This window comes from Ambystoma mexicanum, chromosome 10 (assembly GCF_040938575.1).
Source record: "Ambystoma mexicanum isolate Mex_15411 chromosome 10, UKY_AmexF1_1, whole genome shotgun sequence".
In the NCBI taxonomy this organism is placed as follows: domain Eukaryota; kingdom Metazoa; phylum Chordata; class Amphibia; order Caudata; family Ambystomatidae; genus Ambystoma; species Ambystoma mexicanum.
The window spans coordinates 633,027,966-633,043,349 of NC_090932.1; positions in this window are offsets into that span (position 1 = coordinate 633,027,966).

The following is a 15,384-nucleotide window of genomic DNA, read 5'->3' on the forward strand; positions in this document are numbered from 1 at the left end:
CAGTGTGCAGATCCATTAGCCATTTCATTATAAACCACGGGCACCCTTTTTCCATTCGTTTTTTTAAACAGCAGCTCACAAGGGATGGCATCGAATGCCAGATGAAAATGTATAAAGGCAGTGTAAAGTGCTTGATGACGTTGGTCAGACTGCTGTATAATTCTGTTTAATGTAATTATATTTACAGCTGTACCAAGGCCTGGAAGAAAGCCTGTTTGGAGTGGATCATGAAGAACTTTTGAATACAACCATTGATTAAATGACCTAAGATTAATCGAGCAAATATTTTCCCTGGGCAGTCTAATTAGGCAATTGGTCGATAGGATTTAGGATCGCCCCTCTTGCCTTTTTTTAAAAATAGGTACTATTATAGACCGCTTCCAGGAGTTAGGGAGTTTCCCCACTGTAAATATATGCCCAAAAATGTGGTAAAGAATGTTGGCCCACTCTTGCGGATGATCTTTTAACATGCCATTGTGTAATCCATCTGGGCCCACCACCAGTGAACAGCTCAAATTATGAATGCAATACAAGATATCCTCAATGTCTAATGGGAAAGAATGAGCCACATTTTGTGCCATGGCCTTCCAATTTAAGTCATCAAAAGGGGAGCAGTATAATTCTCGAAAATACGCTTGCCAAACTTCGTTAGAACTGGTGCTGATTTGTACTGCACTGCTCCTTGAGTCTTAGATGAGGCCTCATTCAAACATGCCCATATACCACTTGTAGATTTACCTAAGATTTGCTCTATTATACGCTCACCATCTTTCTGGTTTTGGAGAAATCTCCTCCCTTTCAGCCATGCTTTATATGCCATTTTTAATAGTTTTTTTTTTACTTTAACTCTTACTATGGATGAACAATATTTCAGTCTGCGAATGTCCCAACGTAGATGGGCTTTTTTTTTATAACTCCAGATCAAAGGCATGGGAATGTTTATGTCTGATGGTTGAGTCTGGCAGTTTGATTTGTTTGAACAGTGTGACCGGGGCACTAAAGATTTTTTTGTCCTGAAACGCTGCAGCTTTTCGGGAGAAAAAAATTAAATAAAGAATAAGAAAATGGCTGCCGGGAAAGGGAAAACGAAGTCCATTTTCCCTTTTCATGGCGGCCATCAGGAGTGGACGCTCTGGAAACAGAAGCATTCCCAACGCATTCGCTCCTGAAAAAAAAGAAGGTAATTGGGGTTGGCGGAAGGGAGAGGAAGGGAGGGGACGGAAAAAAAAGAAAACATACCGTGGTCTCCGCAGGGGACGATGGAAGCCTCCAGCTGTGTGGATGCTCGGAGCAGGGATGGCCCCGCTCTGAGTCTCCACATGCCTGGAGGCTGCCATCGTCCCCCACTGGGGACCAAGGGATAGAAGGTAAGTGGGGTGGGGAGGGCAGGGAGGTGGGAGAGGAAAAAAAAAAGCCTTATCTGAGTCCCCGGGGGGGGGGGGCAAAGGCAGCCTCTCAGCCGTGGGGAGGCTCGGAGCGGGGATGACCCCGCTTCGAGCCTCCTCATTGGCTTAGGGGCTTCCACTCCCTCCAGCGAGGACAAGATGGCTGGAATCCTGGCCCAGAATCCAAGGATTCTCGCCCGGGTAATGCCTTAGCGAGGACCAATCATAATGGCTCTTTCATTCTGATTGTGCCCTGTCCGGGTCATAATTACATATATATTACCAAGATGCACATTTTTTGAACTATTCGAGGGCCCTTTACTAGGTTGCAACGCATATGGAGCATATTATGATAACTTAAACTTGATGGTATGACCTTCAAAGACAAAACCTGCCTCAGGAAGTCACTGTTCACATAAATATAGTCCATGGTTGCTTGCTGCTGTGCCCTGCCCCATGTGGGCTGGGATGGCACATCACCTGGCACCACACCATTTATCATCACATAGCCCTTTTCCTTCATTATAGTGGTCAAAATGATTTGGCCGATTCATGGAATAATTAGCGCGGCGCAAGTGGGCAAAAACGTGCGAATCGCAGTGGAATAGCGAAAATCGCAGTGCAAGTGCGAAAATCGCACGAAAAGCAGCGCACGTCGATTCATGGAAGGCCGTGCGCGAGAAAACCAGCGGATGTGCGATAAAAAAGTGCGCGGCGCACGTTGGCGCACAGGCCATCTAACAGCGTGCGCCAGGTCACAGCGAAAATCGCACAGGCCACAGCGAAATTCGCACATAGCGTGGCGCACGCAACAAAAGTAGGCGGAACACGGGCGTAACACTCGGAATGGGGAACAACTTGCCAAAACGTGGGCGTCACGGGGGAAGTACAGGGCACAAGTGCGCGGAACGCCCACACGCTCGCCTACAACACGTATTCATGGAATAGAATAGGGGAAAAAAGCGCACGCTCAAACCAGCGCACAGGCACAAACACGACCGCCACAAGAAAGGAGGCGGTAGCGTCTTTGCGGCTGTAAGAAATGTGCGCCAAAAGGTGCGCCAACAAATAGCACCTATATACTGCCATGATGAATGTCCCATACTGTGGCCATCCAGGAAAAATGACGTGCAAAGGGGTACCCACAAACACGGACACCCGCTGACAAAAAATACGTGTGCATGTATACCGGGGTGCGCGGGAAGTGTCACACGCGATTTGCAGGGTACGTGCATCACAGGGGTTCGCGTGAAGTTATTCACGCGATCGGGCCTGGGGGAGCGGGCTACGTGTATTTCAGGGGGTCGCGTGAAGTTCCTCACGCGATCGGGCCTGGGGGAGCGGGCTACGTGTATTACAGGGGTTCGCGTGAAGTTCCTCACGCGATCGGGCCTGGGGGAGCGGGCTACGTGTATTACAGGGGTTCGCGTGAAGTTCCTCACGCGATCGGGCCTGGGGGAGCGTGCTACGTGTATTTCAGGGGTTCGCGTGAAGTTTCACACGCGATCGGGCCTGGGGGAGCGGGCTACGTGTATTACAGGGGTTCGCGTGAAGTTCCTCACGCGATCGGGCCTGGGGGAGCGGGCTACGTGTATTTCAGGGGTTCGCGTGAAGTTCCTCACGCGATCGGGCCTGGGGGAGCGGACTACGTGTATTACAGGGGTTCGCGTGAAGTTCCTCACGCGATCGGGCCTGGGGGAGCAGGCTACGTGTATTACAGGGGTTCGCGTGAAGTTTCACACGCGATAGGGCCTGGGGGAGTGGGCTACGTGTATTACAGGGGTTCGCGTGAAGTTCCTCACGCAATCGGGCCTGGGCGCATGAATTTGAGGGGTGCGCGGGAAGTTCCACACGCGAATAGCCTGGGCGCGTGTATTTCAGGGGTGCGCGGGAAGTTCCACACGCGAATAGCCTGGGCGCGTGAATTTGAGGGGTGCGTGGGAAGTTCCACACGCGAATAGCCTGGGCGCGTGTATTTCAGGGGTGCGCGGGAAGTTCCACACGCGAATAGCCTGGGCGCGTGTATTTCAGGGGTGCGCGGGGAGTTCCACACGCGAATAGCCTGGGCGCGTGTATTTCAGGGGTGCGCGGGAAGTTCCACACGCGAATAGCCTGGGCGCGTGTATTTCAGGGGTGCGCGGGAAGTTTTACACGCGATTTCTGCACAGTACGTGTATTTCAGGGGTGCCGGGGAGTCCCACATGTGATTTGACAGTGTGGGTCCTCCCAGGTGTACCCTGTACACCCTCCACGGCCCCTGCAGGCAGCCCACACCACAGGGGACTACCCTGCATCCCTGGTCATGTCCCGCAGGCAGCCCACCCAACATGGGCATGCCCCCCAGCAAAGGCACATGTCTCCTTGAACTAATGAACACCAACTCATGTCCCCTTGCACCCCCACCCCCCAGCACTGTGGGGCACCTGCCAGCAGGCCCCCACCCATGTCCAACTCATGTCCCCCACCACCCCCACCCCCCAGCACTGTGGGGCACCTGCCAGCAGGCCCCCACCCATGTCCAACTCATGTCTCCCACCACCCCCACCCCCCAGCCACCAGGGTCACGCTCCACCAGGCCCCCACCCATGTCCCCTATCACCCCCACCCCCCAGCCACCAGGGGCACCCTCCACCAGGCCCCCACTCATGTCACCCACCACCCCCACCCCCCAGCCACCAGGGTCACCCTCCACCAGGCCCCCACTCATGTCTCCCACCACCCCCACACCCCAGCAGTGCAGGGGCACCCTCCACCAGGCCCCACTCATGTCTACCACCACCCCCACACCCCCAGCCACCAGGGGCACCCTCCACCAGGCCCCCACTCTTGTCACCCACCACCCCCACCCCCCAGCCACCAGGGTCACCCTCCACCAGGCCCCCACTCATGTCTCCCACCACCCCCACACCCCAGCAGTGCAGGGGCACCCTCCACCAGGCCCCCACTCATGTCTCCCACCACCCCCACACCCCAGCAGTGCAGGGGCACCCTCCACCAGGCCCCCACTCCTGTCTCCCACCACCCCCACACCCCAGCAGTGCAGGGGCACCCTCCACCAGGCCCCCACTCATGTCTCCCACCACCCCCACACCCCAGCAGTGCAGGGTCACCCTCCACCAGGCCCCAACTCATGTCTCCCACCACCCCCACACCCCAGCAGTGCAGGGGCAGCCTCCACCAGGCCCCCACTCATGTCACCCACCACCCCCACCCCCCAGCCACCAGGGGCACCCTCCACCAGGCCCCCACTCATGTCTCCCACCACCCCCACACCCCAGCCACCAGGGGCACCCTCCACCAGGCCCCCACTCATGTCTCCCACCACCCCCACACCCCAGCAGTGCAGGGGCACCCTCCACCAGGCCCCCACTCATGTCTCCCACCACCCCCACACCCCAGCAGTGCAGGGGCACCCTCCACCAGGCCCCCACTCATGTCTCCCACCACCCCCACACCCCAGCAGTGCAGGGTCACCCTCCACCAGGCCCCCACTCATGTCTCCCACCACCCCCACACCCCAGCAGTGCAGGGGCAGCCTCCACCAGGCCCCCACTCATGTCACCCACCACCCCCACCCCCCAGCCACCAGGGGCACCCTCCACCAGGCCCCCACTCATGTCTCCCACCCCCCCACACCCCAGCCACCAGGGGCACCCTCCACCAGGCCCCCACTCATGTCACCCACCACCCCCACACCCCAGCCACCATGGTCACCCTCCACCAGGCCCCCACTCATGTCTCCCACCACCCCCACACCCCAGCAGTGCAGGGGCACCCTCCACCAGGCCCCACACATGTCTACCACCACCCCCATACCCCCAGCCACCAGGGGCACCCTCCACCAGGCCCCCACTCATGTCACCCACCACCCCCACCCCCCAGCCACCAGGGTCACCCTCCACCAGGCCCCCACTCATGTCTCCCACCAGCCCCACACCCCAGCAGTGCAGGGGCACCCTCCACCAGGCCCCCACTCATGTCTCCCACCACCCCCACACCCCAGCAGTGCAGGGGCACCCTCCACCAGGCCCCCACTCATGTCTCCCACCACCCCCACACCCCAGCAGTGCAGGGGCACCCTCCACCAGGCCCCCACTCATGTCTCCCACCACCCCCACACCCCAGCAGTGCAGGGTCACCCTCCACCAGGCCCCCACTCATGTCTCCCACCACCCCCACACCCCAGCAGTGCAGGGGCAGCCTCCACCAGGCCCCCACTCTTGTCACCCACCACCCCCACCCCCCAGCCACCAGGGGCACCCTCCACCAGGCCCCCACTCATGTCTCCCACCACCCCCACACCCCAGCCACCAGGGGCACCCTCCACCAGGCCCCACTCATGTCTCCCACCACCCCCACACCCCAGCAGTGCAGGGGCACCCTCCACCAGGCCCCCACTCATGTCTCCCACCACCCCCACACCCCAGCAGTGCAGGGGCACCCTCCACCAGGCCCCCACTCATGTCTCCCACCACCCCCACACCCCAGCAGTGCAGGGTCACCCTCCACCAGGCCCCCACTCATGTCTCCCACCACCCCCACACCCCAGCAGTGCAGGGGCAGCCTCCACCAGGCCCCCACTCATGTCACCCACCACCCCCACACCCCAGCAGTGCAGGGGCACCCTCCACCAGGCCCCCACTCATGTCTACCACCACCCCCACACCCTAGCAGTGCAGGGGCACCCTCCACCAGGCCCCCACCCATGTCTCCCACCACCCCCACACCCCAGCCACCAGGGGCACCCTCCACCAGGCCCCCACCCATGTCTCCCACCACCCCCACACCCCAGCAGTGCAGGGGCACCCTCCACCAGGCCCCCACTCATGTCTCCCACCACCCCCACACCCCAGCAGTGCAGGGGCACCCTCCACCAGGCCCCCACTCATGTCTACCACCACCCCCACACCCCAGCAGTGCAGGGGCACCCTCCACCAGGCCCCCACCCATGTCTCCCACCACCCCCACACCCCAGCCACCAGGGGCACCCTCCACCAGGCCCCCACTCATGTCTCCCACCACCCCCACACCCCAGCAGTGCAGGGGCACCCTCCACCAGGCCCCCACTCATGTCTCCCACCACCCCCACACCCCAGCAGTGCAGGGGCACACTCCACCAGGCCCCCACCCATGTCTCCCACCACCCCCACACCCCAGCAGTGCAGGGGCAGCCTCCACCAGGAACCCACACATGTCCCCCTGCCCCCAGGTCCTGACGATACTCAATCATGGCAGTAATGGGCAGCATACCCAGCACAAACACCCAGGCAAGGATTGCATCCACCCACATAGTGAATGCAATTACATGATACAACCCCAATGGCAAGTCTGTAAATTAACACATGTCCGTCACACACACATACACAATGGGTGCAAGTCAATGTCAAAACCCATATCATGACATGTATGAAACCAATGAGAAAATACCACAAGTGAAAGTTAAAAAGAACATGTATTAAAGATGAAAAATAAGTAAAAAAATCAAACATACAACAATGGCGATAACAAAATAAATGGTCCATGTCCGAGAACAAATGTAAAAATAAAATAAACAAAGTAATCCAAAAACAAATGTTGTCCAAAGCAAAATCATGTGGAAGTAAAATAATGAAAAACCATTTCCTCATGGTGAACACAATAATTAATAAAAAAAAATTTTCTTCAAAAAGCAAACTATATACACGAAAATTCCAGGGTCCATGAGCCCAACACCATAAATGAAACCTACTACTACCTAATGAAAATAATATATACAAAAAAGTGGCCATTGTCCGAGCGGTCCAAAAAAAAAAAAATTAATAAAGGAAACCTAACACTAAATAACTAAATAACTATATACAAAGGCAGCGGGCAAGTCCTGCGGCTCACTCGGTGATGTTGCTGGCCAGGGCATCATCGAACTCCATGTCGATGTCCTGGAGGCGGGACTCTGTCCTGGCGCCGAGGTCTCGCAGGGATAACCCCATGTCCAGCTCAAACTCCCTGCGAGCTTCCTCGAGGCACTCAGCCCGCCTCAACGCCCGACGCATGGAGAACTCCGCCCTGACCATGGTGAGCCGCTCCTCTTCCGCCCGCTGCCGCTCCGCACCTATCCGCTGGACCAACTGCTCCCACACGGAAGACACCACCATCCCAGGGTTGCCCTGCCCTCCGGCCGATGCCTGCCCCTCTGATCTTGAAGGCCCCGAGCCATGATGCCTCCCACGTCGAGCCTGCTGCTGCCTCGACGCCACTGCCTCTGCCAGCACGACGGCATCCAGGCTGATGGAAACCACCGACGCCGTCGTGCACGTGCCCTGCCTGATGATGCTGTCACATCTTCCACCTGCTGGGGTCCAGTTGCTGTGTTGTCCACCCCTGCTGGACCTCCGACTCCCAACTGTGGCAGGGATGGGATCCCCACCGAGCTGGCTACATTGGTCGGGGCAGGTCCACAGGGGGCCCTGGTGGCATCTGGGCCGGAAGACGGCAAGGAGAACGACTGGTGTATAGCCTGCACAGAGGAGGAGAGGGCCGCCAGATTGGACAACACATGCAGAAAACTCCCGAACATGGCCGATCCCAATTGGGCCACGTCGGCACGGTGCACTTCGTGATGACATGCGTCGTCCTCCCGGGAAGCACGCACGGCATCACGAATCACAGCCGTGCGCATCGCGACCCCAATCAGGACCTTCTCCACACGGCCAGGGGTTCCCACGTCCGCAGGTGGAGGGGAGTCAGGTGACATGGACATCCCCTCTACCTGCGGACGGGCCTGGGACGGGGCATCCCTGCTGGTGCATGGTGGTGCACTCACAGGGTCAGGGACAGCGACATGCACAGGCCCCTCCACGGTGACCTGTGCTGCCTCCTGCCCCTGGCCCTGGACTGCACCACTTGCACCAGCAGGGATGCCCCCACCAGGCCCCATGTGTGCCCCAGTGGCGGCCTCCTCCTCCTCTGTGCAAACCACCAACCTGGATGGCTCCTCACCGTCTCCCACCGTAGCAGGCCCCTGTGGGGGCTCACCCACCCCTTCCGCTGCAGCCGTGGGGGCATCCCCGCCGCCTTGCTCCACAGCGCCGTCTCCGCCCTCTTCTTCACTAGCCGCTGCGTAGAGGGAGACAAAGAACACAAGCATCAGGGCACTGTACAATGGTCCCCTAGACAGGAAGCAATAGCAGATGAGCACCACTGTCAAAGTACACTTCCATCATGTCCCTCCACAACACATGGGTCAGTCCAGGCAAAACACACACAGTAACAGGCATGGTGCATGCCATGGACATTTCCATGCATGTCCAATGGACTCTTGAAACATTCAATGATATGTAACTCACATGCATCATGGCTCATGCCTATCACATGCACACACTTCACCTCAGTCACATCCATCTGGCCCCAAACACACCAAACACAGCAGATACAAGGGTAATTTGGCTGCTTCACTGAATCTGTGCATTGTCACACACATGTGTCATGCATCCATGGCATGCACAAGTCACAGACACGCAGGTCAGGCACACAGACATGGCTACCATATATGTACCTGGCATCAGCACCCATCCCTCACCCCCACCCATGTCCAGGTACAGAGACTGGCATGCTCTCATGTTCAAAATCTGCATAGGGCTCCCCATGCGGCATTTGAACACATGCAACAACCATGTGGGTCACACATCACTGGTCGCACATGCATTACCATGATGTCCCTGCACACATACATGCATACATGGCCTATGGCACACATACAGGCAAGTATCATAGAACCAGCACACCGCAACATGCCCTGTCTCACACAGTAATGCTTGGACACTTACCGCTCAACTCCAGACGGGCCTCCCTCTCAAGGATCTGGGCGTGGAGCGCTGGGCGTATGCGTTCCAGGACCCTCATCTGGATGGAACTCATGCGGCCCCGGCCCCCCTCCACGAGGCGCCGGGCCTTCACAAGGGCCTGGACCTCAAGTCCTCCCAGCGCTTCTTGATCTTCAGGACGTCGCGGGTTGCCACCCCCTCTGCGTTGATGGCAACCACACAGTCGGCCCAGATCCTCTGCCGTCCTTCCTTGCTGGCGCGGGACGATCCAAAGAGGGCATCATACTGCCCCAGGACATGCTCCACCAGGACAACAACTTCGGTGTCAGTAAAGCTGGTGCCCCTCTGCCCCTCTGGCCTGGGGTTGCCACTGGTGCCAGATGTGGAAGTGCCCGACATGGCAACCCCAGAGGCAGGTGTGGGTGGGCAACTGGGTCCTGGGGCTGGGATGTGGAGCGATGTAATCCCAGTCGGGAGTCTTCAGTTCCAGCAGGGGTGGACACAGCAACTGGACCCCTGCAGATGGCTGATGTGCAGGCACCAAATGGCAGGGCACGGTGGCAGCAGGCAGGCAGGCAGGCAGGCAGCAGCAGATGGCACGTGGGAGGCTGCTCGGGGCACTGGGGGGCAGTAACTCGGCCTTCTGGGCAGGAGCGTGGTCTTCCGTGTGTTTTCGCGTGGCCAGCTTGATACAGAGTGATTTGGCACGTGAAAATCCTGCACGTCAGCGTGAAATCCGAGGAAAGGCCCTTAGCGCGTAAGCGCGTCAGCACGCATACGCGATTCTATTGGACCAGAGTCCCTCAGCGCGTAAGCGCGTCTGTGACGTGACCCGCACGGGTGTTCCCCACTCAGCACGTGATGACGGGGCACACGTGGAAATACTGCACGTCAGAGTGTCATCGCGTGTAATTGGACAAAAGTGCGCGTACACGCGATTGGCCTATGTACGTGTATTTAATGGGTGCGCGGGCACTTACACACGCAAGTACGTCAGCGAACCTGTATCCCGTGGTGCGTGTGAATTTCCACACGTTATTGGACTGGGAACTGGATTCCAGGGGTGCGCGGATCACACGCTGTATCCCGTGGTGCGTGTGAATTTCCACACGCTATTGGACTGGGAACTGGATTCCAGGGGTGCGCGGGTCACACGCTGTATCCCGTGGTGCGTGTGAATTTCCACACGCTATTGGACCGGGAACTGGATTCCAGGGGTGCGCGGGTCACACGCTCGCCTAGAACACGCGCAAAGCATAAATTTGCGCACTTTAACAATAACAAGCTCAGACGCCAGGATGAACATACCGTTCCTAGCAGCAGTGGCAGTGGGCTACCAAAGGAGGAGGAGGAGGATAGTCAGGGCCAGAATATTCACACCCAGAACCAGCCTTTTCGGGATGCCTGATGACCAGTTGTATGGGAGGTACAGGTTTCCACCACACATTATACTGGACCTGGTGAGTGAGTGGGAGGATGACCTCACATCACCCACCCTGTGCTCCCAAGCACTCAGCCCCCTGGAGAAGGTCCTCAATGTACTGCACTTCTTAGCCACTGGATCATTTCAGCGGACAAGTGCCATAGTGGGTGGGGTGTCACAGGCCACCCAGTCACGCTGCCTACACCAGGTCTTGAACATCATGACTGCACGCCCATCAGTCCGCAGGCACATATACCTGCCCAGAACACCTGCAGAAAGGCATGCTGCCGCCCTGGATTTTTACGGTGTGGCACGATTCCCCAAAGTGCTAGGTGCCATGGACTGCACCCATGTGGAGTGAGTTCCATGTCTACTACTGGAGACCCACCTCCAGTCACTAGAGTTGCGGCATGACTTGAGGCCAGCTTACTCTTTGCCCTGCGCTTTAGGTCATTCCAGCGCTTATAGCAATCATTGGCTGTGCGCCTCACGATTCCAAGGGCACTTACGATGTCCGCAACGGTCTGCCAGTGTGCCTGGCGTTGTGCAGTTGTGGTCTTGGATCCTGCTACAATGACCATCTCGTTGTCATGTCCGGACACATACTCGACAAGTGCATTCAGTTCGTCATCCGTGAAGCTAGGCTTCCTGGATGGGCCGGACTGTGTAGCCGTGTCTGGGGCATCAGCCTGTGCCGGACGAGCACTCTTCCTCTTCCGCTTGGAAGGTGGTGGTGATCCTGAGTGTCCTGCGCCGCTCTGGACACTAGGGGCAGGAGCCCTGGTGGACTCTGTATCAGGAGTGTGGGATTGCACACTCAGCATGGGAGTTGGTGCAGGCACTGGCTCTAGTGTGATGGTGTCAGGGGGAATGTCAGCAGCATGGACTAGGACCGACACTGTCCTGGCTGGGTGTGTGAGGGCTGGGGTGGATGGAGCCGCAGCTGCCCCTGCAGCCTCTCCGCCCTGCCTCCTTGGTGCAGCAGATGACCTTGCTGGCCCAGATGCACGTGGCATGGTGACATCAGCGTGCACCAGCGCACGTGTCATAGGCCTGCTGACCTGGAAGTCAGCCATGGAGTCAGCCAGATCTGGTGCCACAATGGGCTGGTCCAACAAGGGCTGAGCATGGATGGTGTCAGCCACATCAGCCTCAACGGGAGGGGGGGGGGATTATGGGTGCCCTTGACTGGTCCTCCACACATGGGGGGACAGGCTCACCCTGCAAGTAACAACCACGTCCCCTACCGGATCCACCACGGCCACCACTTGTGGCTCTTCCACCTTTGCCACCCTTACGGAATCCTCGCCTCCCAGCCATGGCACTGATGTAAATGTGCGTATGGGAGTGGCTGGAAACTATTGTCCTGGGCAATAGGGGGTCAAAGGGGTTGGGTACCAGATGGTAATTGTACCCTAGTGCTCTTGCAAGGCTGATTGTAATCCCTGGGGAAAGATGACGGGTCACGCTACGCACAGGAGCCCCAAAAAAGGGAGATGACGTGCACGCAACCCCACCTAGACCACGTGTGCAGAAAGTGAAACCTGCACTACGCTGTGGCACCCAGTAACACAAGAATGAACGTATGCGTGTCACACGCAGCCTAGAATGACCTCTGAAGGGGTAGGCTACACACGGGGCAAGCACAGATGTTAGATACGTGCGTGACTCACCGTCTGCCTGGTAAACGAGCGTGTAAAAGGAGCACGTTTGGTTGGCAACACCCCTGCCAAAAGAAGATTTGTACGCTGTCTGAGGAGACAGGACAACAGTAGAAGGGAACACTGTTTGAGGGAACAGGCCCAGGTAAACCAGTAAAAGCGAAAAAAGAGAAAAAGCTGTCAGAGGTAACAGGGAATACGAACTTGAAACGCCGTGAAGTAAATCGCGTGTGAAATGACAAGAAGTACAGAATTCACCCACTCGCTCTCCACGAAAAGCACGTACAAGGAAAACGTGTTCTACACATACCTTTTATACAGGGCCACACATCCAGCGTCACTTACGCGGCGTGTACGCGCTAGGGCCATTTCCACCAATTACACGCTTTGTCACTTCTGCGTGTAGGGACATTTCCACCAATTACACGCTTTGTCACTTCTGCGTTTAGGGCCATTTCCACCAATTACACGCTTTGTCACTTCTGCGTGTAGGGCCATTTCCACCAATCACACGCGATGAGACTCTGACGTGCAGTCTTTCCACATGTGCTCTGTCATCACGTGCTGTGTGGGAAACACCCGTGCGGGTCACGTCACAGACGCGCTTACGCGCTGAGGGCCTTTGGTCCAATAGAATCGCGTATGCGTGCTGACGCGCTTACGCGCTAATGGCCTTTCCTCGATTTTCACGCTGACGTGCAGGATTTTCACGTGCCAAATCACTCCGTACCAAGCTGGCCACGCGTAAGCACACGGAAGACCACGCTCCTGCCCAGAAGGCCGAACTACTGCCCCCCAGAGCCCCGAGCACGCTCCCACCTACCATCTGCTGCTGCCTGACTGCCTGCTGCCCACGTGCACTGCCATTTGCTGCCTGCACATCAGCCAGGGGTGCTGTTGCTGTGACCACCCCTGCTGGAACCGAAGACTCCCGACTGGGATTCCATCGCTCCACAGCCCAGCCCCAGGACCCAGTTGCCCACCCACTCCTGCCTCTGGGGTTGTCATGTCGGGGCAAACACCATCTGGGACCACTGACAACCCCCGGCCAGAGAGGCAGAGGGGCACCAGCTTCAGTGCCACCGAAGTTGGTGTCCTGGTGGAGCAAGTCCTGGGGCAGTATGATGCCCTCTTCGGAAGTTCCCGCGCCGACAAGGAAGGACGGACTCGGATCTGGACTGACATTGTGACTGCCATCAACGCGGAGGGGGTGGCAGTCCGGGACTTACAACATGTCAGGAAGCGCTGGGAGGACTTCAGGTCCAGGACCCTGAACAAGGCCCGGCGCCTCTTGAAGGCAGCGGATGCCAAGGGGCGCCGGGGCCACTTGTCGGAAGAACAGATGGGGGTCCTGGAACGCATATCCCCAGCGCTCCACGTCCAGGTCCTGGAGAAGCAGACCCGTCTGGAGTCGAGCGGTGAGTGTGCATGCATCCTGATTGTGAGCAGTGCGTGTGGTGATTATTCGGTATTGTGCAGGTTGCCCATCTGTTTGTATGGGGTCGAGTATGGGTGGGGGTGTACATGGCCGTGGGGCTGACACATGCGAGGGCTGTAATGTGTGAGACATGGATGGTGCTTGTGTGTGTAGGCTTGCATGGCAAATGGAGTTGTGCGTGCACACATGTTTGTATGTATGTGTATGTAAGTAGACATGTCCGTGATGTCACGCATGTATGTTGTTTTGGGCTGCATGTATGAGCACTGTGTACATGTGCATGTGTGTGTATTTGACAAGGGTGCAACAGTGATGCAACATGGATGCATGTGACTGCCGTATGTGTAAGCCTGATTGGCAGATGTGATATGGATGCCCGTCTGAACAGTGCGACACTTGGCAGAGGTGTACACATGCATGCAAGTGTGGTGGTGTGTGTACATGTGTGGTGCACTTCCTGTGTTGCATGTGATGTCTGGCTCACCTTTGCCTGCTCATGCTGTTGTATGTGTATGGATGGTGGTGGCAGTTGCGATATGGCTGTGGTATGGCTCATGTGTGCGAGTTGCAATGACATGTGTGTTGGGGATTGTGATGACATGTCTTAGGTTTGCCAATGCCACTCATGTGCAACTGTCATGTGTGTATGTGTCCATTGTACAGTGCCCTGATGCCTGTGTTTTGTTTCTCCCTGTCTGCAGCGTCAACTGATGAAGAGGGCGGAGAAGGTGCTGTGGAGCACAGCGGCGGGGATCCGACCGCCAGCCGGAGACGCAAGGCCCGGCTCCCCTCCCGTGTTGTCATCTCGTCGGGGAGTGAGGAGTCCGGTGCCGCGTCCCAGGCCGCAGCTGCCGGGGGGAGGTCCAAGAGGCGGAGGTTGGAGTTGGACTCCTCGGCAGCAGAAGGGGCAGCTGGGACCCCACAGGGCCCAACAGGGGAAGATGGCACGGAGTCATCCAGGTTGGTGGGGGGTCTGGTGGAGGAGGAGGCCGTGCAAGCACCAGAGACGGGGTCTGGAGGTGGGGATCCCACTGGTGCTAGTGGTGCAGTCCAGGACCAGGGACAGGAGGCAGCACAGGCCGCCGCGGAGGTGCCTGTGTGCAATCCTGTCCCCGATCCTGTCCCTGCATCATCTTGCACCAGCAGGGATGCCTACGTCCAGACCCGTTTCCAGGCAGGGGATGAGCTGACGTCAACTGGCCTTCCTCTGCCTGCGGACGTGGCTATCCAGGTCCGGGTTGAGCCTGTCCTGGCTGGTGTGGCGCTGCGTCAACGGGCCATGCGAGGTGACCTGCAGTCTTTTCATGGAGAGACTGCATGTCATCTCGAATGGCTCGTTGACCACGTCAGCCTGCTGGGACAGGTCACCCAGACCGGATTCCTCCGTCTGATGGGGCTTGTTCCGACCCCCTCCTCAACTGGACCCCCTACGCGCCAGTCGTCCTCTGTGCCATCTTCCCACCCATCAGTCACCTGGGTGCCCTGTGGAGCTGCCTCTGACAGTGCGGCCAGGCTGGTGGAGGAGGCATCCCTGCCACAGTCGGGAGTCGGACGTCCAGCAGGGGTGGCCACATCAACAACTGCACCCCAGCCGGCGGAGGATGTGCAGGCAGCAGGAGGCAGTGCACGGGCAGAGGCAGAGCAGCAGCAGCAACATGGTGGGAGCCATGAAGGCTCG